Source organism: Aquarana catesbeiana, linkage group LG04 (genome assembly GCF_042186555.1).
Source record: "Aquarana catesbeiana isolate 2022-GZ linkage group LG04, ASM4218655v1, whole genome shotgun sequence".
NCBI classification, from domain to species: Eukaryota; Metazoa; Chordata; class Amphibia; order Anura; family Ranidae; genus Aquarana; species Aquarana catesbeiana.
In genome coordinates this window covers 244,257,211-244,280,109 of record NC_133327.1, presented here as the reverse complement: position 1 = coordinate 244,280,109, position 22,899 = coordinate 244,257,211, and the positions used below count along the sequence as shown (strand labels likewise).

Sequence of the window (22,899 nt, the reverse complement as noted above, 5' to 3'; positions counted from 1 at the left end):
AAGACGTTTGGGATGACCAGAACCCTTCCTAGAGCTGGCCGTCCAGCCAAACTGAGCTTTCGGGGGAGAAGAGCCTTGGAGAGAGAGGTAAAGAAGAACCCAAAGATCACTGTGGCTGAGCTCCAGAGATGCAGTCAGGAAATGGGAGAAAGTTGTAGAAAGTCAACCATCACTGCAGCCCTCCACCATTCGGGGCTTTATGGCAGAGTGGCCCGACGGAAGCCTCTCCTCAGTGCAAGACACATGAAAGCCCTCATGGAGTTTGCTAAAAAAAACACCTGAAGGACTCCAGGATGGTGAGAAATATGATTCTCTGGTCTGATGAGACCAAGATAGAACTTTTTGGCCTTAATTCTAAGCGGTGTGTGTGGAGAAAACCAGGCACTGCTCATCACCTGTCCAATACAGTCACAACAGTGAAGCATGATGGCGGGAGCATCATGCTGTGGGGGTGTTTTTCAGCTGCAGGGACAGGACGATTGGTTGCAATCGAGGCAAAGAGGAATGCGGCCAAGTACAGGGATATCCTGGACAAAAACCTTCTCTAGAGTGCTCAGGACCTCAGACTGGGCCAAAGGTTTACCTTCCAACAAGACAATGACCCTAAGCACACAGCTAAAATAACGAAGGAGTGGCTTCACAACAACTCCGTGACTGTTCTTGAATGGCCCAGCCAGAGCCCTGACTTAAACCCAATTGAGCATCTCTGGAGAGACCTAAAAATGGCTGTCCATCAACGTTTACCATCCAACCTGACAGAACTGGAGAGGATCTGCAAGGAGGAATGACAGAGGATCCCCAAATCCAGGTGCGAAAAACTTGTTGCATCTTTCCCAAAAAGACTCATGGCTGTATTAGATCAAAAGGGTGCTTCTACTAAATACTGAGCAAAGGGTCTGAATACTTAGGACCATGTGATATTTCAGTTTTTCTTTTTTAATAAATCTGCAAAAATGTCAACAATTCTGTGTTTTTCTGTCAATATGGGGTGCTGTGTGTACATTAATGAGGAAAAAAAATGAACTGAAATGATTTTAGAAAATGGCTGCAATATAACAAAGAGTGAAAAATTTAAGGGGGTCTGAATACTTTCCGTCCCCACTGTATATGTATTAATCTTTAGTTTATGCTTCAGCTTTTTTAGATTTGTTAAAAGGATCAGTACACCAATTACTTCACATACAGTTGTGCTCATAAGTTTACATACCCGGGCAGAATTTCTGATTTCTTGGCCATTTTTCAAAGAATATGAATAACACAAAACTTTTTTCACTCATGGTTAGTGTTTGGCTGAAGCCATTTATTATCAACCAACTGTGTTTACGCTTTTTAAATCATAATCACAACAGAAACTACCCAAAATTACCCTGATCAAGAGTTTACATACCCTGGTGATTTTCGCCTGATAACATTTGAATGGCTATTTAAGGTAACCATGCACCTTGTAATTAGTGTGTGTGAATAAAAGGTCAATGAGTTTCTGGACTCCTGACAGACCCTTGCATCTTTCATCCAGTTCTGAACTGATGTTTCTGGATTCTGAGTCATAGGGAAAGCAAAAGAATTGTCAAAGGATCTGCGGGAAAAGGTAATCAAGAAGTGGAAAATGAGGGGTTCTGTTGAAACCAAACCACAGTCAGGTAGACCAACTAAGATTTCAGCCACAACTGCCAGGAAAATTGTTCGGGATACAAAGAAAAACCCACAAATAACTTTAGGTGAAATACAGGACTGTCTGAAAACACGTGGTGTGGTGTTTCAAGATGCACAATAAGGAGACACTTGAAGATGGGCTTCATGGTCAAGTCACCATAACAAAGCCATTACTACATAAATGCTACAAAGTATACCGCTTACAATACGCCAAACAGCACAGAGACAAGCCTCAAACCTTTTGGCACAAAGTCACTTGGAGTGATGAGATCGAAATTGAGCTTTTTGGCCAAAACCATAAACATTACATTTGGAGAGGAGTCAACAAGGCCTATGATGAAAGGTACACCATTCCTACTGTGAAACACGTAGGTGGATCGCTGATGTTTTGGAGATGTGTAAGTTACAAAGGCACAGGAAATTTGGTCAAAATTGATGGAAATATGAATGCAGTATGTTATCAAAAAATACTGGAGGAACATTTGCATTCATCGGCCAGGAAGCTGCGAATGAGACGTACTTGGACATTCCAACATTCGTGTTTTGGATCATTGTCAAGTCGACCTGTCATTGGCTACAGCAGAATAAAGTGAAGGTTCTGGAGTGGCCATCTCAGTCTCCTGACCTCAATAACATTGAGCCACTCTGGGAAGATCTCAAATGTGCAGTTCATGCAAGACAGCCCAAGAATTTACAGGAACTGGATGCTTTTTGCCAAGAGGAATGGGCAGCTTTACCATCTGAGAAGATAAAGAGCCCCATCCACAAATACCACCAAAGACTTCAAGCTGTCATTGATGTTAAAAGGGGCAATACACGGTATTAAGAACTATGTAAACTTTTGATCAGGGTCATTTGGGTAGTTTCTGTTGTGATTATGATTTAAAAAGAGTAAACACAGTTGACTGATAATAAATCGCTTCAGCCAAACACTAACCATAAGTGAAAGAAAAGTTTTTGTGCTATTCATATTCTCTGAAAAATGGCCAAGGAATCATAAATTCTGCCAGGGTATGTAAACTTATGAGCACAACTGTACATGAATTGGTTCTGTGTTCATGCATATGAAATTTTAATTACTTAAAGAGATAAGCGCATGCTTGATTTAAGCCCAATGCTACCCCACCCACCCCTTCTAAAAGGTGCACTGCACTAACACCATCCTGCCCCCATCCTGTATACACACACACCTACCTTTAGAGCCATGGTCTGGTCCAGTGTTTACATGTTTGGTGCTGAAATCTTATTCAGCGCTGGGTATGCCTGTACAATGAGAAGAGTTAGAGGGGCTTTTAAACTAGGCAACAGGGGTAGGGTCCAGAGATAGCGCAGAGGACAGTATGCGACCGGTCTAAACTACGTGGCATGTTCACTAATACCAGGAGCCTGGCGGACAAGAAGGGAAAACTAGAGATACTGTTGTACGAGGAGGACTTAGATTTTGTGGGAATTTCAGAGACTTGGTTCAACAGCTCTCATGATTGGCTGCCAACCATTCAAGGGATTCCCTTTATCGCAGGGATAGAGAGGGTAAAAAAGGGGGAGGGATATGCCTGTATATCAAAAATAATGTACAAATGAATGAGAGAGATGACATCACTAAGGGAGCTAAGGAGGAGGTGGAATCCTTATGGGTAGAGCTCAAAAGGGATGAAACTAAGGGGAAAGTTATACTGGGAGTGTGCTATAGGCCCCCTAACCTGGGGGAGGAGGGGGAGACGGACCTCCTATCACAATTTGGATTAGCGGCAAGGATGGAAAGTGTCATCATAATGGGGGATTTTAATTATCCAGACATAGACTGGGCGGAAGGAACCACGCATTCGTCTAAGGCTCGCCAGTTCCTAAATGTCTAGCAGGATAATTTCATGGGTCAGATGGTAGACGTGCCAACTAGAAACAAAGCGTTACTAGACCTACTGATTACTAACAATACAGACCTGATCATGGATGTGGAAATATGGGGCAATTTAGGAAACGGCGATCACAGGTCAATTAGCTTCAGTATAAATCACACAAATAGGAAACATAAAGGGAATACAAAGACACTGAATTAAAAAAAAAAAACAACTTCCCTAAACTATGAACCTTGCTAGAAGATATTATTTGGAATAAAATCTTAGGAACAAAGAACATGGAGGAGAGATGGGTTTGCTTTAAGAGCATATTAAAAAAGGGCATTAGCCAGTGCATCCCATTGGGAAATGAATTTAAAACAGCAAACAGAAGTCCTGGGTGGCTTAACTCCAATGTAAAAATGCATATAAAAGCAAAGAAGAGGGCCTTCAAAAAAATACAAAGCTGAGGGATCATCATCAGCATTCAAACTTTACAAAGAATGCAACAAGAAATGCAAGGGCCCAATTAGGGCGGCTAAGATAGAACACGAAAGACACATAGCGGAGGAGAGCAAAAAAAAAAAAATCCTAAGAAATTCTTTAAGTATATAAAGGAGCCAAACCCGAGAGATCATATTCTAGACTTCGTACTAGTAAATGGAGATTGATTGTCTGATGCTGACGTGGGGGAGAAATTGTCCTCTAGTGATCACCAGAACCTTTGGTTTGAAATTAAAACAAAAACTAAAAAATGATATACAAAAATAATAGCTTTGGATTTCAAAAAGGACAAATGTTGAAATGGGTAAATTAAAAAAAAAAATAAAATTAAATAAAAATTGGAGTAAAACGACAAGCATCATTAAATTAGTGGGCACTATTAACGTCTACCATCCCTGAGGCAAATAGATAATATTTTAAGCAAATTAGTAAGAAAAAACTGGAAAAAAAAAACAAATATGATTCACTAAAGAAGTAATTAGGATAGTAAAAAGAAAGAAAAATCAGCATACAGGAGATTAAAAAAAGAAATAAAAAAAAAGAATGTGTAGCAGATAAGCAAAGTGTAGAAAAGTAACTAAAGCAGGCCAAACGCGTTAAGTGCTACCAAAGCACAGAAAGAGCAGGAAAAGGCTAAAGCTATTAAGAAAGGTTAACAAAAGAAAAGAAATTTTGACTTATCTGCAAATTCCATATATTGAGTATAGTACAGGACACAGGCAAAGTATTCATTGACCCAGGTTTTTAGGCTGGTACGTTCAGGTGACTGGACATTGGCAAGCGTTTGAAAACATGTCCACTGGTAATTTCCCTATAACACTACCCCACTCTGGAGTCTTCAGTTTTGTACCAAGCAATGCAGAGCAACCCAGGAGTAGGAGTGTGTAGCCTATATCTTGTACTTTATTCCAAGATACTGAATTTACAGGCAAGTCAAAATTCCTCTTATCCTAACTGTACAATACAAAACACAGGCTGGAGTATTTATAGATCCTGGGACACCCACAAGCAATGGATGAGAAGGGTGGGCATCAACCAGGCAAACAGAACTATGCCAACAGGCCCAACAACAACAAGGGTCAACTGACCCAACTTCAAAGTATGATAGCAAGAACCCTGCAGCTAAAAGCTGTATCTGCAGAAGATTGAACATCCACCTAAAAAAAACTTTGCAAAGGTATGAACAGAGGATGAGGTGTTTGCCTTGCAAAGTGGGGTAACAGAGGCCTGGTCAAGTGAACACATAAAATGGCAGGAGTAGTTTTGTTCTTTAAAGTGTAAGCTCTGGAGATTAGAGTTGTCTTATGCATCCAACCATGGTGGACTTGAAATTAAGGATGTCCATTGTGAAGTCTTGAGGGTAGGATGAGAGTCCAATCTTCCTGATTAAAGTATACCTTGATGACTCTGACTATGTCCAGGCAGTGAGGAACAATTTCTTTTGCATGCTTTGAGCAGGGCAAAAAGGAGGAAGGACTAGGTTTTCATTGTCTTTGCTGTGGTGAAAGATTGATACCACTTATAGTAGAAAAGATAGTCTTGGGCATAAGACTACCTTTTCTTTGTAAAGAATGAGGAATGGTTCCTTGGAAGAGAGATGTTTACTCCAAAACACATCTGACAGATAGCAATCAAGAAGGCCACTTTAAAGGGAAGATCACCTAAGAGGGTTTTTTAAGGGCAGAGAGAACCAAATGGCAGAGCGAGGGCAAAGGTTTTTTAAAGAAGAATAGACAGGGCCAGAAACATGTCCTTTTGGAATACTTAAAACAAAGCTCTGGATAAATCCTGATTGTAGGAAGGCCAGAATGTGAAGCGCAGAGTAATCTTGAGGATTGAAGTGCCTATGCTTACCCCAGACAAGGAAGGATTTCCAGGTAGGGTAGTAGATCTTTCTGGAAGTGGCTTTTCTTGCTTTTAACAAAGCAGGAATTAAATACTCAGAGACCCCTTCTGCAACTTAAGATTTGATCTTCAAGAGCCATGCCATTACAGCCAGTGACTGAGAAGCAGAATGGAATAATGGGTGCTGAGACAACAGGTCTGGCCTGTAAGGGAGAGGCCATCTACTAGCAATCAAAGTAGGTTTGTATACCAGTTTTTTCTCTTGCTCTATATTGTGAAGCAGGCAAGGCAGAATTCAAATTGGAGGGAGGGCATAGATTAGCCAGAACTGAGACCAAGGAATTATTCAAACATCTGGTGCCAGTACTAACCACAAGCCTAGGTAACTTGTTGAGTCTGGAGGCCAAGATATTCCCATCCAGGGTCTCTCATCTCTGACATAGCAGGATGAAGGTGTTGGGGTAAAGGACCTATTCCTCTTGCTCCAGGTGGTGAAGGCTGAGGTAATCCGCCCTCCAGTTGTCCACTCCTGGGATGTGGACAGGAGAGATCACTGGACAATTTTTCCCCATCTAAGAGAGAAATGGGCTTGCTTCCCTCAAGGCCGTAACAACCTGGTGTCCCCTTGGTGGTTGAAGTCAGCCACAGCCATGGTGTTATCTGACTGCTCCTTGACTGGGTGTCCTTGCACATGGGGGGCCAGCGTTGCAGAGCCCTACCTATTGCTCTGAGCTCCAAAATGTTGATTGGGAGCTTGGCTTCCACTGATGACTATGTTCCCAGAATTGTGCGAGAATTGAACACTCCTCCGCAGTCTGAAAGACTGTCATCTGTCACTATCGCTTTTCAGTGTAATGGAAAGAAAGACATCCCCATTGTTAAGGCTGGGCTGGAGATGCACCAATCTAGGGAATTCCTTGCGTGGCTGGACAGGAGCATAAGTAGATCAAAAAGAAAGAGCCTGCTTTTTCCATGTCAACAAGATATTACATTGGAGAGGTTTTAAATTAAATTGGGTGAATGAAACAGCCTTGAATGATAAGAAAGCAGCTTCTTCTCTGAAAGGAAGACTTTTGCTTGGGATGTGTGGAGAATCAGACCCTTGTATTCCTGTGTATATTTGTCAAAAGCTGTAAGGGAGAGGAGTCCTTCAAAAAAAGGTTAACTAGATAACCTCTATCCTGAATGCCTTGAGCTCTCAAAAGGGCAAGAAGAGGACCTTTGTTAATATTCAGGAGACAGAGAATAGGCCAAATGGCAGTGGGACAAACTGAAAGTGATTGTCTCCTACTAAATAGAATGTGCTGATGAGGAGATAAATAGGAATATGCAGATAGGCATTTTGGATGCCTACAGATATCAAGTGATCCCCTTGTCTCAGAGAGGCAATAACTGATGTTGCAGATTCCATGCAAAATTTTAGAATTTGAAGGTATTGGTTTAGGGATTTTACGTTCAAGATAGTACAAATACCTCTGTTGAGAGTTGGCAGTGAACAAGTTTGAAAAGGACCTTTGCAACCTGGTCTGCAGGATACTGGAACAGCTACTCCCTGGGACAAGAGATCAAGACATTCTGAAAATCTGACTGTCCTTGGGCAGATTTTGGTTGATATAAGAAAAAGAAAGCAGTAAGGGGGTATTTTGTACCATCCCTTTGCAACCTCCAATGGAACCCACAGGTCTGGGACATCTGTGACTCAGAGAAAAGAAAACTAACAGACGTCCCCCACGTTTAGCAAAAGGCTTTAGGCAACACTTGGTGGGCTTTGTGGGCATGTCTTATGCTAAAAGAATGGGATGAACTTAAGTTTTGAAGTTGAAGCCTGGGTAGAGCGTTGAGGTGCTATGCGGTTTGAGGAGGTAGAAGCTCCAAAGGAAAGATCTACACCATGGAAAAAGAACCATTCCTCCAGTGACATAGTTAATTAATTGGTCAAGTGCCTCATCAAAGAGATGTCCTCCTAAGGGCAAAAGCTTTTTTGCAGAGCTGGGCCTGCAAGTGTAAATAGAGCATCTCATGGTTCCTTTGTGCAGAATGTTTGAATGAAGGAACATTTTCATTTGGTACAACATGAGGTTTAAAGCTGTATCATGTAAATATGAAGTACTGTTTGTCAGTGTCATAAGAGTTTAGCATGGCTATAGTGGTTTGGCAGATGATTAGATGAAATAGTAGAGTCCATGTGTGCACTCTATCTCATGGAGCTATCCATCTGTCTTTTTGATGGCTACATGTGAAATAGGGTTTAAATTCCTGGAGGTGTCTAACAAAACATGATTGAGCATTGCTAAAAGATTGGTCAAAGCAGTGGGAACTGCAGTTTAACATTTCTAAATGTAAAATAATGCATCTAGGGAAAAAGAATCTCTGATACAATATTGAGGTACAGCATCGGCTAGAACTACAGAGGGAAGAGATTTGAGAATACCTAATTCAGATGACTACAAAATGAGCAATCGGTGTGGCCATGCAGTGGGAAAAATGTGTAAGAAACCTCCCGCGCTCATCAAATTATTCTAATATTCAGTGTTTCAAACCACAACAGTGATCAAATATTCAACATTTCATTCTAAAAAAAAAAAAAAAAAATATCACATAGATCAGGGATCTGCAATTAGCGGACCTCCAGCTGTTGCAAAACTACAAGTCCCATCATCCCTCTGCCTCTAGGTGTAATGCTTGTGGCTGTCAGAATCTCACTATGCCTCATAGGATTTGTAGTTCTGCAACAGCTGGAGGGCCGGTAATTGCATATCCCTGACATAGATCAATATATAGTGTTCAGTCCAAAAAATATATACTATATGGCAGGGACGTGCGGTGAGGTCAGTGGCTGGGAAGGCACTGGCTTGTATCAGAGCCAGATACACACAGGTTACATATGCCGCGATCGTTAGAGCGAGAGCAATAATTCTAGCACTAGACTTCCTCTAATGCTAAACATGTAACCTGTAAAAAAAATTTTAAGCGTCACCTATGGAGATTTAAAATTACTGACCTTTGGCGCCATTCCACAAGTGTGCGCAATTTTAAAGTGTATTATGTTAGTTACTTATTTACTCGGCATAACATCATCTTTCACATTATACAAAAAAAAAATAAAAAATCAGGCTAACGGTGTTTTTTTTTTTTAATTCATGAAATTCCCCCAAAAAAATGCATTGAAAAAAATTGCTGCGCAAATACCATGTGACATAAAAAGTTGCAACAACCACCATTTTTTATCCCTAGGGTGTCTGCTAAAACAATCTATATAATGTTCAGGGGTTCTAAGTAATTTTCTAGCAAAACAATGATGATTTATTCATGTAGGAGAGAAGTGTCAGAATTGGCATGGGTGGCAAGGGGTTAATTACCATAAGTAAGTAATATACAAATAATTATTGTATATTGTTTTTAAGGCAATTTACTATAAAAATACTCAAGCAGGTGGCTTAACGGACAAATTACTGAAGTTTGAACCCATGTTTTTTCCTTGTAGTTAAGAGGGCTGGGCTGGAAGGGAGCATTTGTCTTTTAGACACATGACCCATTCTATGACACTGCAGTCAGAGGCGTGCATTCACTGCAGCAGTCTTATTGGACAGCTAGGACCAATGGTACTTTACCATTGGTCCAAGACTCCAAGCTGTTCATTGAGCTCAGCGCCTCTGACAAGAAGTGAGAGGCACTGTGAGCTCAACCTCTCAGTCTGCTGCAAACAGAGTATGTCAGTTTGTATTTAAAGTGGCCGCTCTATTTAGCTTCTGACAGGCTGCGCAAGGAGCCCCATATCTCTGGAACCATAGGTCGTGGGAGCACCAATGGTGGGGTATGACTTAGGCTACATACCCCCCAAATTTGGGGCTCTGTGACTCCAGGTCGCAGAGCTACGACCCTCGATTTTTTTTTTTTTTAAATGTTCACGGCAGGTGAGGCCCTGCCTCCCCTGACTGCAGGTCCCTTCATCAAAAGATTCCATACACCTTCCAGTGAATGTGCAGTCCCAGAAAGTATATTGATTTCTTCTCAAAGATTGCTCTTCACTCAATCACAACAGTGCCCTCCATCCTCATATAAAAAGTAACAAGAAAAGAAAAGTGCACATTGCTTTATCAAATTTTATTTAAAATCTGAAAATCACTTACATATTAGAAGAAAGAAGAGAGAATATTTCATATCTAGTGGATGACGTCCAAAGCTCTGTCCAGCGTGATGACGTCACCGCCCAACTGACGTTTTGCGCCAAACCGGTTTTCGCAAAGGTTCAGGCCGGTAGTCAGCATTACGCTCTAAATAGTATACAGTCCGGTTACTATGGCAGCCATCAAACCAGCCGCTGCCATGATACTAGAGACCCGCACAGACTTAAAACAATGCCAAATGCAGTGGGAAAAGCAAAAATAATTCTAGGGTATATCACTAGAGGGATCACCAGGAAGGCAGTCCAGATTCTCCTATATAGATTTAGTTAAAGCACACATACACACAAAGATCCAGAATATACAGTATCTCACAAAAGTGAGTACACACCTCACATTTTTGTAAATATTTTATTAGATCTTTTCATGTGACAACACTGAGGAAATTACACTTTGCTACAATGTAAAGTAGCAAGTGTACAGCTTGTATAACAGTGTAAGGCCTGATGTACACTGCTGCTGGTAAACGGACATTTAGGAGCAGTTGGGCATTTTTTTTCAACTGCTCCTGAACTCTCCTCTGTGTTATCTTATCTGTCCATGTACACAGGGTCGTTTGTAGTCGTTTCTAGGCAGTTGAGTTTAGAGGCTTTTCTTGGAACGCAAAAAAATGGGTTCAGAAGCTGAGTTCAGAGGCATTTCAAGCTTCAAGTGCGGCTAAACGTGGTAACTCGCGTTTAGCCGCGTTTCATTTACAGGAGTTTTTTTTTTTTAACGCTTCTAAATGCAAACGTGGCAAAACGCCGCTAAACGCGGCAAAATGGACGTTTTAAACGTGGGTTACTATCTGTCAAGTTAAATCGTTAAGGAGATGTTGTAAAAACATCCCGTGTACATGAAGCCTAAATTGGCTGTCCCCTCAAAATATCTCAACACACAGCCATTAATGTCTAAACTGGTAGCAACAAAAGGGAGTACACCCCTAAGTGAAAATGTCCAAATGGGGCCCAATTAGCCATTTTCCCTCCCCAGTGTCATGTGACTCGTTAGTGTTACAAGCTCTCGGGTGTGAATGGGGAGCAGATGTGGCAAATTTGGTGTTATCGCTCTCTCTCTCTCATACTGGTCACTGGAAGTTCAACATGGCATCTCATGGCAAAGAACTCTCTGAGGATCTGAATAAGACAATTGTTGCTCTACACAAAGATGGCCTAGGCTATGAGAAGATTGTCAAGACCCTGAAACTGAGCTGCAGCACGGTGGCCAAGACCTTGCAGCAGTTTACCAGGACAGGTTTCACTCAGAACAGGCCTGGCCATGGTCGACCAAAGAAGTTAAGTGCAGGTGCTCAGCGTCATATCCAGAGGTTGTCTTTGGGAAATAGACGTATGAGTGCTGCCAGCATTGCTGCAGAGTATGAATGGGTGGGGGGTCAGTCTGTCAGTGCTCAGACCATACACCGCAAACTGCATGAAATTGGTCTGCATGGCTGTCGTTCCAGAATGAAGCCTCTTCTAAAGATGATGCACAAGAAAGCCTGCAAACAGTTTGCTGAAGACAAGCAGACTAAGGACATGGATTGCTGGAACCATGTCCTGTGGTCTGATGAGACCAAGATAAACTTATTTGGTTCAGATGGTGTCAAGTGTGTGTGGCGGCAACCAGGTGAGGAGTACAAAGACAAGTGTGTCTTGCCTACAGTCAAGCATGGTGGTGGGAGTGTCATGGTCTGGGGCTGCATGAGTGCTGCCGGCATTGGGGAGCTACAGTTCATTGAGGGAACCATGAATGGCAACATGTACTGTGACATACTGAAGCCGAGCATGAACCCCCTCCCTTCGGACACTGGGCAGCAGGGCAGTATTCCAACATGATAACGACCCCAAACACACCTCTAAGATGACCACTGTCTTGCTGAAGAAGCTGACGGTAAAGGTGATGGACTACCCAAGCATGTCTCCAGACCTAAACCCTATTGAGCATCAGTGGGGCATCCTCAAACAGAAGGTGGAAGAGCGCAAGGTCTCCAACATCCACCAGCTCCATGATTTAGTCATGGAGGAGTGGAAGAAGACTCCAGTGGCAACCTGTGAAGCTCTGGTGAACTCCATGCCAAAAGAGGGTTAAGGCAGTGCTGGAAAATAATGGTGGCCACACAAAATATTTACACATTTGGCGCACTTTGGACATTTTCCCTTAGGGGTGTACTCACTTTTGTTGCCAGCGGTTTAGACAATAATGGCTGTGTGTTGACTTATTTTGAGGGGGCAGCAAAATTACACTGTTATACAAGCTGTACACTCACTACTTTACAATGTAGCAAAGTGTCATGTCTTCAGTGTTGTCACATGAAAAGGTATAAAAAAATATTTACAAAAAAGTGAGGGGTGTGCTCACTTTTGTGAGATACTGTACACACAGTATACTATACACAAACACATACAAATATATTGGGACAGAGAGAAAATCCTTTTTAATTCCTAAAATAACAAACATGTTATATTTACCTGCTCTTTGCAATAGAATTGCACAGAGCTGACCCAATTCTCCTCTTCTGGGGTCCCCCGCTGGCACTCCTGGCTCCTCCTCCTCTCGGTGTGCCACCATTGAAAGCTGCTTCCTATGGTGGCACACCTGCGGACTTTATCTTGAGCCACGCTACCCACGTTCATAGACACAGACGGCATGTCTCAGCCCTTCTCCTTGTCACAGAATTTGACTGACTGCAGCGAAAGCCATTAACTAAGAGAGTGGGGGAGCCACTACAGACAGGTATAGCGCTGGATCGAGTGAGGACTCAGGTAAGTATAATGGGGTGAGGAGGCAATACAGGTAATGGAACATTTTTACCTTTAATGCAGAGAATGCAATAACCACTTAAGGACCAGGCCTATTTTTTTAGACTTTAGAAAATATTACTTCGAACCCCCAAACATTATATATATATATATATATATATATATATATATATATATATATATATATTTCTAACACCCTAGAGAATAAAATGGCAGTCGTTGCAATACTTTGTCACACCGTATTTGCGCAGCGGTCTTACAAGCGCGCTTTTTTTTTTTTTAATACACATTTTTTAATTAAAAAACAAGACAACAGTAAAGTTAGCACAATTTTTTTTATATTGTGAAAGATGATGTTGTTATTCCAAGTAAATTAATACCCAACATGTCACGCTTCAAAATCGCGGCCGCTCGTGGAATGGCGACAAACTTTTACCCTTAAAAATCTCCATAGGCGATTTAAAAATTTCTATTGGTTACCAGTTTTGAGTTACAGAGGGAGGTCTAGGGCTAGAATTATTGCTCTCACTCTTAACGATCGCAGTCATAACTCACACGTGTGGTTTGAACACCATTTTCTAATGCGGGCACTACTCATGTATGCGTTCGCTTCTGCGTGAACTCGGCGGGAATGGGGTGCTTTAAAATTAATTTTTTTGTTTTTTTCTTATTTAATTTTACTTTTTTTTTTTAAAAGGACAGTGTCAAAAATAAAAAAATGTTTGGGTCACTTTTATTCCTGTAAATACCCTTTGTAATAGAAAAAAAGCCTGACAGGACATCTTAAATATGAGATCTGGCGTCAAAAAGACCTCAGATCTCATATTTAAGCTAAAATGCAACAATAAAAAAAAAAAATCTCCTTTAAGAGCATTGGGCACAAGTGACGTTTGACGTTGCTTCTGCCAGTCGATGCTATGGAGCCGAGCGGGGGCCACCTTCCCCTCACTCGGCAACCAGGCCACCACGAGAAAGGACGCAATAGTCTCCGCCGCTACCGGCGGGTCCGGTAAGCGGGGTAGGGACCCCCAGAGCGCGGTGGGAGGGGGGGCACTTCTGTCGCCACCGATAAAATTGATCTTGCAGTGAATCTGTCGCAGAGACCACTTTTATCTGAAAGCGGACCGCCCGCTGAAGAGGATACCGGGGTTATGGCAGCTAGCTGCTGCCATAACAACGATATCCCTCTTCAAAGAGCTGCCGTATAATGAAGTCGGGCGGTTCATAAGTGGTTAAGGTAAAAATAGGATTTTTATTACAGCTTACCTGTAAAATCCTTTTCTTGGAGTACATCATGGGACACAAAGCCTTAAGTAATCACTTAATGGGTTATAGGCTACCTTTAGGTGTTGTTGTAACAAAGCAATATACTTAAATCCCAAAAAGAGGGGAGGGACCTCTGTGTCCCATGATGTACTCCAAGAAAAGGATTTTTACAGGTAAGCTGTAATAAAAATCCTAGTTTCTTTCTCGTACATCATGGGACACAGAACCTTAATTACTTACTTAATGGGACGTCCCATAGCAATACTACTTGAGCGGAGGGAGAAACAACCCGCAGGGTACCCACAGACTTGAGGATTCATACTGCTGCCTGCAGCACACTGCGCCCGAAGGTGATATCCTCATACCTCCTTACATCCACCTGATAAAATTTTGTGAATGTATGCACTGAAGACCAAGTTGCGGCCTTACAGATCTGAGCCATGGAGGCCTGGTGATGCTCTGCCCAAGAAGCATTAACCGACCTGGTAGAGTGTGCCTTAACTTGAAACAGGCGAATTTTACCCCTTAAATTATAAGTTTGAATTATCACTTGCCGAATCCACTTAGCGACAGTGGATTTTGTCGCTGCCCGTCCTTTCTTAGGACCCTCTGGCAGAATAAATAAGACATCAGTCTTATGAATCTGAGTAGTTGCCTTAAAATAGATTTTCACTGCTCTCACCACATTTAAGACAATGTAGTGACTTTTCTTCCCTGGAACATGGTTTTGGAAAAAAACGATGGCAGGACAATATCTTGGTTCAGGTGAAAACCTGAGATCACTTTTGGCAAAAAGCCTGGACGAAAGCGTAACACCACTCTGTCCTCATGAAAAATCAAATATGGCTCTTTACAAGAAAGAGCCGCCAATTCCGAGACCCTCCTTTCTAAGGATATAGCAACCAAAAATACCAACTTCCTTGTCAGAAGGACTAGGGGAATATGTTATATTGGTTCAAATGGCTGTTTTTTATAACACAGACAAAACCAAGTTCAAGTCCCAAGGGTTCAAGGAAGGTTTGACGGGGGAAATAAGCCACGTCAACCCCCTTGTATAAAACCCTGGACTAAGAATGAGTAGCAAGTGGTCTTTTGAAATAAGACCGATAAAGCTGAGACTTGCCCTTTAATAATACTCGAAGCCAATTTCATTACTACCTCTAATTGTAGAAAGGCAAGAATTCTGCCTATGATATATCTCCGAGGGTGCTAACCCTTGGATTCACACCAGGAATCATAAGCCTTCCAGACTCTATAAATATATAGTTCTGGAAGCTGGCTTCCTTGCATTAATCAGGGTAGAGAGAACTGACCCGGAAAGCCCACGCTTCTTCAGAATGTGGGTTTCAATAGCCAAGCCATTAAATTTAGAGACCGCAAGATAGGATGAAATATCGGTCCCTGTGAGAGCAGATCTGGCCGTAGTGGGAGGGACCATGGGCCCTCCACTACCATCTTTACAATTTCTGCATACTATGACCTTCTGGGCCATGCTGGTGCCACCAGAATTACCATCTTTCTTTCCAGCTTGATCCTGCAAAGAAGTCGGAATGCATAGATCAGTGAGAACTGATCCCATGGGGTTACCAACGCATCTGTTCCGCATGCCATGAATGGATCCCTTGTTCTGGCCACAACCTTGACTAACTTCATGTTGAACCTGGAAGCTAGAAGATCTACGTCCGGAGTCCCCCATCTTTAGCAAACAGCCCGAAATATGTCAGGGTGAAGAGACCATTCCGCTGGGAATAACTGCTGGTGACTCAAGTAGTCCGCCTGCCAATTCTCTACTCCCGGAATGAAGACTGCAGATAGGCACGCAACATTCCTTTCTGCCCAAGTTAGAATATGGTTCACCTCTCTCTGCGCTGAGAGACGTTCGGTGCCCCCTGGGTGATTGATATAGGCCACAACTGTGGAATTGTCGGATTGAATTTAGAGCCAGACGTACTGCCCGAATCTCTAGGATATTGATGACAAGGTTCTTTCAGTTCTTGACCACTGTCCCTGGACAGTTGTCCTTTCTAATACTGCTCCCTAGCCTTAAAGGCTGGCATCCATCGTTACCACTTTCCAGATGGCTGGTCTGAAGGATTTTCCTTTCAGTAGATTCTGGGTTAGTAACCACCAAGTGAGGCTTTGGGACACTCTTGGGGACAGCTGTATTGGTAAGTCTAAAAAGCTTGAATTGTTTTGTTTCAAGCAGACAGGATACTGTTTTGCAACAGTCTGTGATCAGACCCAAGTACTCCAGCCTTTTTAGTGGTATTAAGGAAGATTTCTCTAGGTTGAGAATCCAACCCAAACTTTTCAGATAGTTGGTTGTAGTGCGTACGCTTTGCTCCAAACGAGCCACCGACTGATCTATTAGCAATAGATCATCTAGGTACACTACGACTGTTATGCCCTGTGCCCTTAACCTGGCTAGAGGTGGGGCCAGCACTTTGGTGAACACCCGGGGTGCTGTGGCTAGCCCAAAGGGTAGGACTAAAAATTGAAAATGCTGCTGTTCTAACTCGAACCGCAGAAACTTTTGATGAGCGGGAAATATAGGGAGATGCAAATATGCGTTCCTGATGTCGTTTGATATCAGAAGTTCTCCTCCTAGATGGATAGAAACTGACCTGATCATCTCCATGTGAAAGGAAACAGATCTTCAGGAACTGATTTAGATTTCTTAGATCTAGAATGGGTCTGACATCTCCATTTGGTTTGAATAAAACCCCAAACCTTGCTCTTTTGTGGGGATCTGTATGATCATTCCTTGAGATATTAATCGGTCTAGTGCCTGAAACAGAGATTGTCTTTTCTCTGGATCTTTGGGAACGCTTGACCTCAGGAAGCAAGACGGCGGAAAGTCCCAAAATTCCAGCTTGTACCTCAGCATTACCGTGGAGATGACCTATCTGTCCTGAATTTCTTCTTTTCAGACTTCTGAAAACTGCAGAAGTCCTCCTCCCAACCTTGGTGAGGGGGGTTGCCTCTTCATAATGAGGCTTTAGGATTCTGGCTTGCAGGTTTTCGACCCCAGGACTTCTTTTGAACCTGGGTCTGACTCTGAGATCTTCCCCTAGAGTGTGACGGTGGAGGCCGTCGCCCGTGCCTAGGAGGCGGAAGCCCCTGGCGTAGGGGAAAGAGCCCCTTTTAAATGAAGGGCGTTTATACTTTCTTTTGACTGGCAAAAGAGTACTTTTCCCACTAGAAATTGTTTGGATACATTTGTCCAAGTTTTCTCCAAATAGTCGCTCCCCATGAAAAGGGAGCCCAGTTAGGAGGTCTTTACATGGTGCTTTAGCTGACCAAAATTTTTTACCCACGGGATTCTACGCATATGCACAAGCATAAGCGTAAAGCGGGATGCCTGGTAAATAGAATCTTTAATAGCATCTATGGCAAAGCATAATGCTTTTGGTAGTTCTGCCAAATCCGGAGCTTGTTGTGCAGGAAGCTCTCTAAGGGCCTGTTTAAATTGGTCCTTTAGAGATTGACAGACGCTTATTGCAGCGACTGCAGACTGAGTAAAGGCACCTGCCATGGAAAAAGTGGATTGCACCTCCTTATCTGTTGGATCCTTAAGCCTCTGTGCATTGTCTACTGGACAATTTAGGTCTTTATTCACATTGGAAATCGCAGCATCAACCGCTGGTATTTTCCATGTTTTGGAGAATTTCTCCTCCAGGAGATTGCATTCTTCTTAGGAGGGAGAAAATGCTTATCCGGGTGATCCCATTCAGCAAAAATAAGCTGTTCTAGTATGTGCAGGAAACGCATGCAAAAGTTGAAAGGGTTTTAAGGAACCCAAGGAAGAAACCAAACTTTCAGGAGACTACGTTACGGGTAGCATGAAAAGTAGAACGAACCATCTCCGTAAGAGATTGTATCAGCAATTTCTCAGATTTGAGAGGCTGAAAAAGGCTCTACCGTTGTTTCCTCCGCAGAGGAATCATCATCGGTTTGTTTCTCCTCCTGATCAACTGAGGGTAACACCTCATCCTGTGCCCAATGTTCCCCTTGCAAAGGTTCTTAAGTGGGGGAGGGGGATCTAGCACGCTTCCTAGCCATCTGAATGGAGGATGCGATTAAAGCCACTAATCTTTCTTCCAGGCCCTGCAGGAAGGAAGAAAGGACATCTTCACTCACGTATACAGGGGCTGAGATGTGAGAAGCAGTTGCACATCAATTTGTTCCAAATGGCTCACCCAGGCTTGCCATAACTGGTAATTCAGGTGAGGATGACAGCATGGACCCAAAACGGGGGGGGGGGGGGAGCAGGGACCCATGGACCCATCCAGTAAAAGGCACAAACAACAGTGAAATCAGCCACAGTTAAAACAATTAGCGGTATTAGCGTGGAGGGGGGTAATGTAAGGGGGAAACAGCGCTGCTGTCCCCCTAACCCTCTGGTCCCATCAGGGGGGAGATGAAAAACATTTTTGCAGCTTTCTTTTACCTTGCAAAGTGTCCCTCCTCAAGCTGCTGCAACCAGACACGGAGTGAGCTTACAGTGAAGACAACAGAGTAAGGTATGTGCATAGACTCCCTCTAGTGGAGAATTAAGGCATGACAACATTTTTTCCCTAATGGAAGAAATACATAGATGTTTTAATACCCAAGTTTCTTCCCTTACCTTATCCTCGCCACAGCATTTGCTGAATTAACAGATAATCCAACCTTCACCCATCAGGCTGCGTAGCAAACCTTCAAGGACTGGGTCCGTAAAACGGGGTTCCAACTGCCTTGGACCTGTAAAGAGCACCCCGTCAGGAAGTTTAGGTAATGTAACAAGACCTAAGGCCCTGGGTTCCTGGGGTCCAGCCCTACAAAGAGGCATTACAGGCAAAACCTTGTGCTTCAGATACGAGGCCCCAGGTACCATCCCTTTAGGCCTCAATGGCACTTTGGATGGATCTGGTCTATGGAGGCTATTTAAATTCAGCATGGATCCCTCCTGGAGCTCCTCAGAGCACATCTTCACTCGTGACCAACACCTTTAGACACTGGCGAAAAAACTGATGTGCTCCTGGAAGGAGGAGGGATTATATAGGGAGTGAACTTACTTGATTGGGTTTACCAGTGTCAACACCTGAAGGTGGCCTATAACCCATTAAGGAATTACTTAGCACTTGGACTATTCCAAAAGAATCAGATCTGGGCTGGAGGGCATAAGGGCATGGGGTACATGCACAGAAGGCAATAGCAGGCTAATTAAATGGACAGATGCAACCAATGCAGGAATTCTTGTTTTAAATCACACTTTGGATATCTGAACAGACATAAATCAGAAAAGGGAAACTGGCTGACTATTGGCAGCAAATGGTTAATGGGCAAGTTATTGGCATACAATGACTAACACTGTATTGGTCTGTCAATCAGCTCCCATAACATTTATCCCTGCAAGTGCTTTCTATAACACTTTTATATAAGCCAATGTGCGTTTTGGCTTTAGCTTGCCTATAAGGTTAATTTTCTTGCTCTAAAGTCAATGTAAAATAACATGCTTTAAATGGCATGAGAAAAAGCTGTATAATTATGTGCTAAAAATACCAGTGAATTCTAAGCTTAGAAAGATATATTGACGAACAGGCTTTCACCAATTAAACTATTACGAGTCTCAGAGACAGCAGGGTCACATCTGTGATTTCCAACACAGACACTAGGGAATTTCGAGGATTAAAAAAATACATGTATACAAAGACACTCTCTGGCAAGGGTATTTAAGTCTCTTAACATCATTAAAGAAACTTGTGAATACTAGGATTACACTGCTAATGAGATATGAGCTTGGAATTTTTGAGCTTCTTTAAAAAAAAGTGCCCAAAAACATCAGAAGTCTACTGCTTGTGGTTTAGAAGCCTATAACAGTCACCTCTGGCAGCAGCAGTTTACAGTTACAGATTTCAAGGACCCTGGAGGATGCCTGTTGTCTTGTTCTGTGAAAGGCATTACTATTAAACATAACTATCAATTAAAAAAGAACTATCAGAAGAATAAAAAGCTCGTTAACCCCCATGGGTCTCCATTAAAATCTGAGCAGTGGATGTTAAATATACTTCTTTTCTATCATATGAGTGTTCCTGTGAGGAAGTTGCAGCCAGCCCCTCTCCATTCTGCAGCGCTGTGTCTCCTCATCTCTCCTGTACACCTGACCTGCTGCCAGCTATTTAGGTACCAAGAGAGTGGAAACAGTCATCTTGTGTTGTGAATTGCAGTTGGAAAAAAGGCATTCATACACAAAAATACAAGCTGACAGTAACACACAATGCCTACTACACTTGGATGTCTCAGATCAGTGTAGTAGCCAGTGTGAGCTGTTGTCAGATTGTGTTATTGTGGATTGAAATAGCTCTTCTCCAGTCACAATCTGACAGTTTCCATTTACTCTGTGTCTTTAACAGTTTGTGGCAGTGTGGACTAAACAGGAGAGATAAGGGGACCACACTGCCACAGTAGAGTAATGGTCCGTCCAGCAGCTAAAAAGAGGGGGAGTGAGGTTTCGTGAGCTCAGTGAGCACTGCCTGTCATTCCCCTTATCCTCTTGAGTGGTCACAGAGAAATCTGCCTTCTTTGATCAGTGTTGTCGGACTGCTAGGCGGGTGGGCAGGGCTAGCCGTCTGACACCACTGATCAGCAAACCCTGCACAAATTTAGATAGGAACAGGAGCTAGTGCACAGGATGCCTTAAGGGGTTTAACAAGCTCTCTTTTCATTTACTGATGCAGTGCCTTGAAAAAGTATTCATACTCCTTGACATTTTCCACATTTTGTCACATTACAACCAAAAACGTAAATGTATTTTATTGGGATTTTATGTGATAGACAAATACAAAGTGGCACATAATTGTAAAGTAGAATAAAAATAAATGTTTTTAAATTTTACAAATGAATATCTGAAAAGTGTAGCATGCATTTGTATTCAGCCCCCTTTACTCTGATACCCCTAATTAAAATCTAGTGGAACCAATTGCCTTCAAAAGTCACATTATTAGTAAATAGAGTCCACCTGTGTGTAATTTAATCTCAGTATAAATACAGCTGTTCTGTGAAGCCCTCAGAGGTTCGTTATAAAAGCTTAGTGAACAAACAGCATCATGAAGGCCAAGGAACACACCAGACAGGTCAGGGATAACGTTGTGGAGAAATTTCCCAAGCTTTGAACATCTCACAGAGCACTGTTCAATCCATCATCCAAAAATGGAAAGAGTATGGCACAACTGCAAACCTACCAAAGACATGGCCATCCACCTAAACTGACAGGCCGGACAAGGAGAGCACTCATCAGAGAGGCAGCCGCCCATGGTAACTCTGGAGGAGCTGCAGAGATCCACAGCTCAGGTGGGAGACTCTGTCCACAGGACAATTATTAGTCGTGCACTCCACAAATCTGGCCTTTATAGAAGAGTGGCAAGAAGAAAGCCATTGTTGAAAGAAATCCATAAGTCATTTCGAAGAAGGTGCTCTGGTCAGATGAGACCAACATTTAACTTTTTGGCCTAAAAGCAAAACGCTATGTATGGCTGAAAACTAAACACTGCACATCACCCTGAACACACCATCCCCACAGTGAAACATGGTGGTGGCAACACCATGTTGTGGGGATGCTTTTCTTCAGCAGGGACAGGGAAGCTGATCTGAGTTGATGGGAAGATGAATGGAGCCAGGGCAATCTTAGAAGATAACCTGTTGGAGTCTGCAAAAGATTTGAGACTAGGGAGGAGGTTCACCTTCCAGCAGGACCACGACCCTAAACATACAGCTAGAACTACAATGGAATGTTTTAGATCAGGGATTTCCAAACTACAGCCCTCCGGCTGTTGCGGAAATACAAGTCCCATGAGGCATTGTAGAACGCTGACATTCACAGACATGACTAGGCATGATGGGAATCGTAGTTCCTGAGCAATTCGAGGGCCATAGTTTGGAGACCCCTGCTTTAGATCAAAGCAAATTAACTTGTTAGAATGGCCCAGTCAAATTGCAGACCTAAATCCAATTGAGAATCTGTGGCAAGACTTGAAAATTGCTGTTCACAGACACTCCATCCAATCTGACAGAGCTTGAGCTATTTTGCAAAAAAGAATGGGCAAGAATGTCACTCTCTAAATGTGCAAAGCTGGTAGAGACATCCCCAAAAAGACTTGCAGCTGTAATTGCAGTGAAAGGTGGTTCTACAAAGTATTGACTTGGGGGGCTGAATACAAATGTACACCACACTTTTCACATATTTATTTGTAAAACATTTCGAAAACCATTTATCATTTTCCTTCCACTTCAAAATTATGTGCTACTTTATGTTGGTCTATCACATAAAATCCCAATAAAATACATTCACATTTTTGGTTGAAACATGACAATATGTGGAAAATTTCAAGGGGTGAGAAAACTTTTTCAAAGCACTGTAGTTCTTCCTTTAAACAGACACTGTATTTACTACTTTTCAGTCTGCTCACATAAATAAAATATTTACAAATCGCACTTTGAATACTGCCCTTTGCCTAGCAATTATGACTTTTTCAGTAAACAGCGATGTTGTTTTCTCCAACCTCTGGTGATTCTGGACAGCCACACTGCTCACATCCTCCTCCCTCTTGGTCCACCATGGTGTCCGGCTGCTGCTATATCCCTTTCCCCACTGTGACCCCCTTTGCACTTCCATATTGCTTAAAATTCTCTAAATGCCACTCATTTTCCACACCTTATTTCCAGAGTCTGCCCCAGGGATGGTGCCAGGAGAAAGTCTGGAGACCACTGCAGGGAACACTGACAAAAGGGGGATACGTCTAGTGACCAGCAGCCACCCTGCTACTAACATCATCAATACCTGGGGAGCTGCCATACCTAGTCATGAAGTAATCTTGTGAAACCATAGCACCAAAA

At 42.6% G+C, this 22,899-nt stretch overlaps 1 protein-coding gene across 2 annotated transcripts in view; it reads right to left on the bottom strand.

Annotated features, from left to right (window-relative positions):
- The window catches only part of XXYLT1 (xyloside xylosyltransferase 1), a 407,388-nt gene that overhangs the window by 313,671 nt on the left and 70,818 nt on the right, over positions 1-22,899 (bottom strand). The gene's annotated exons all lie outside the window — the stretch shown is intronic.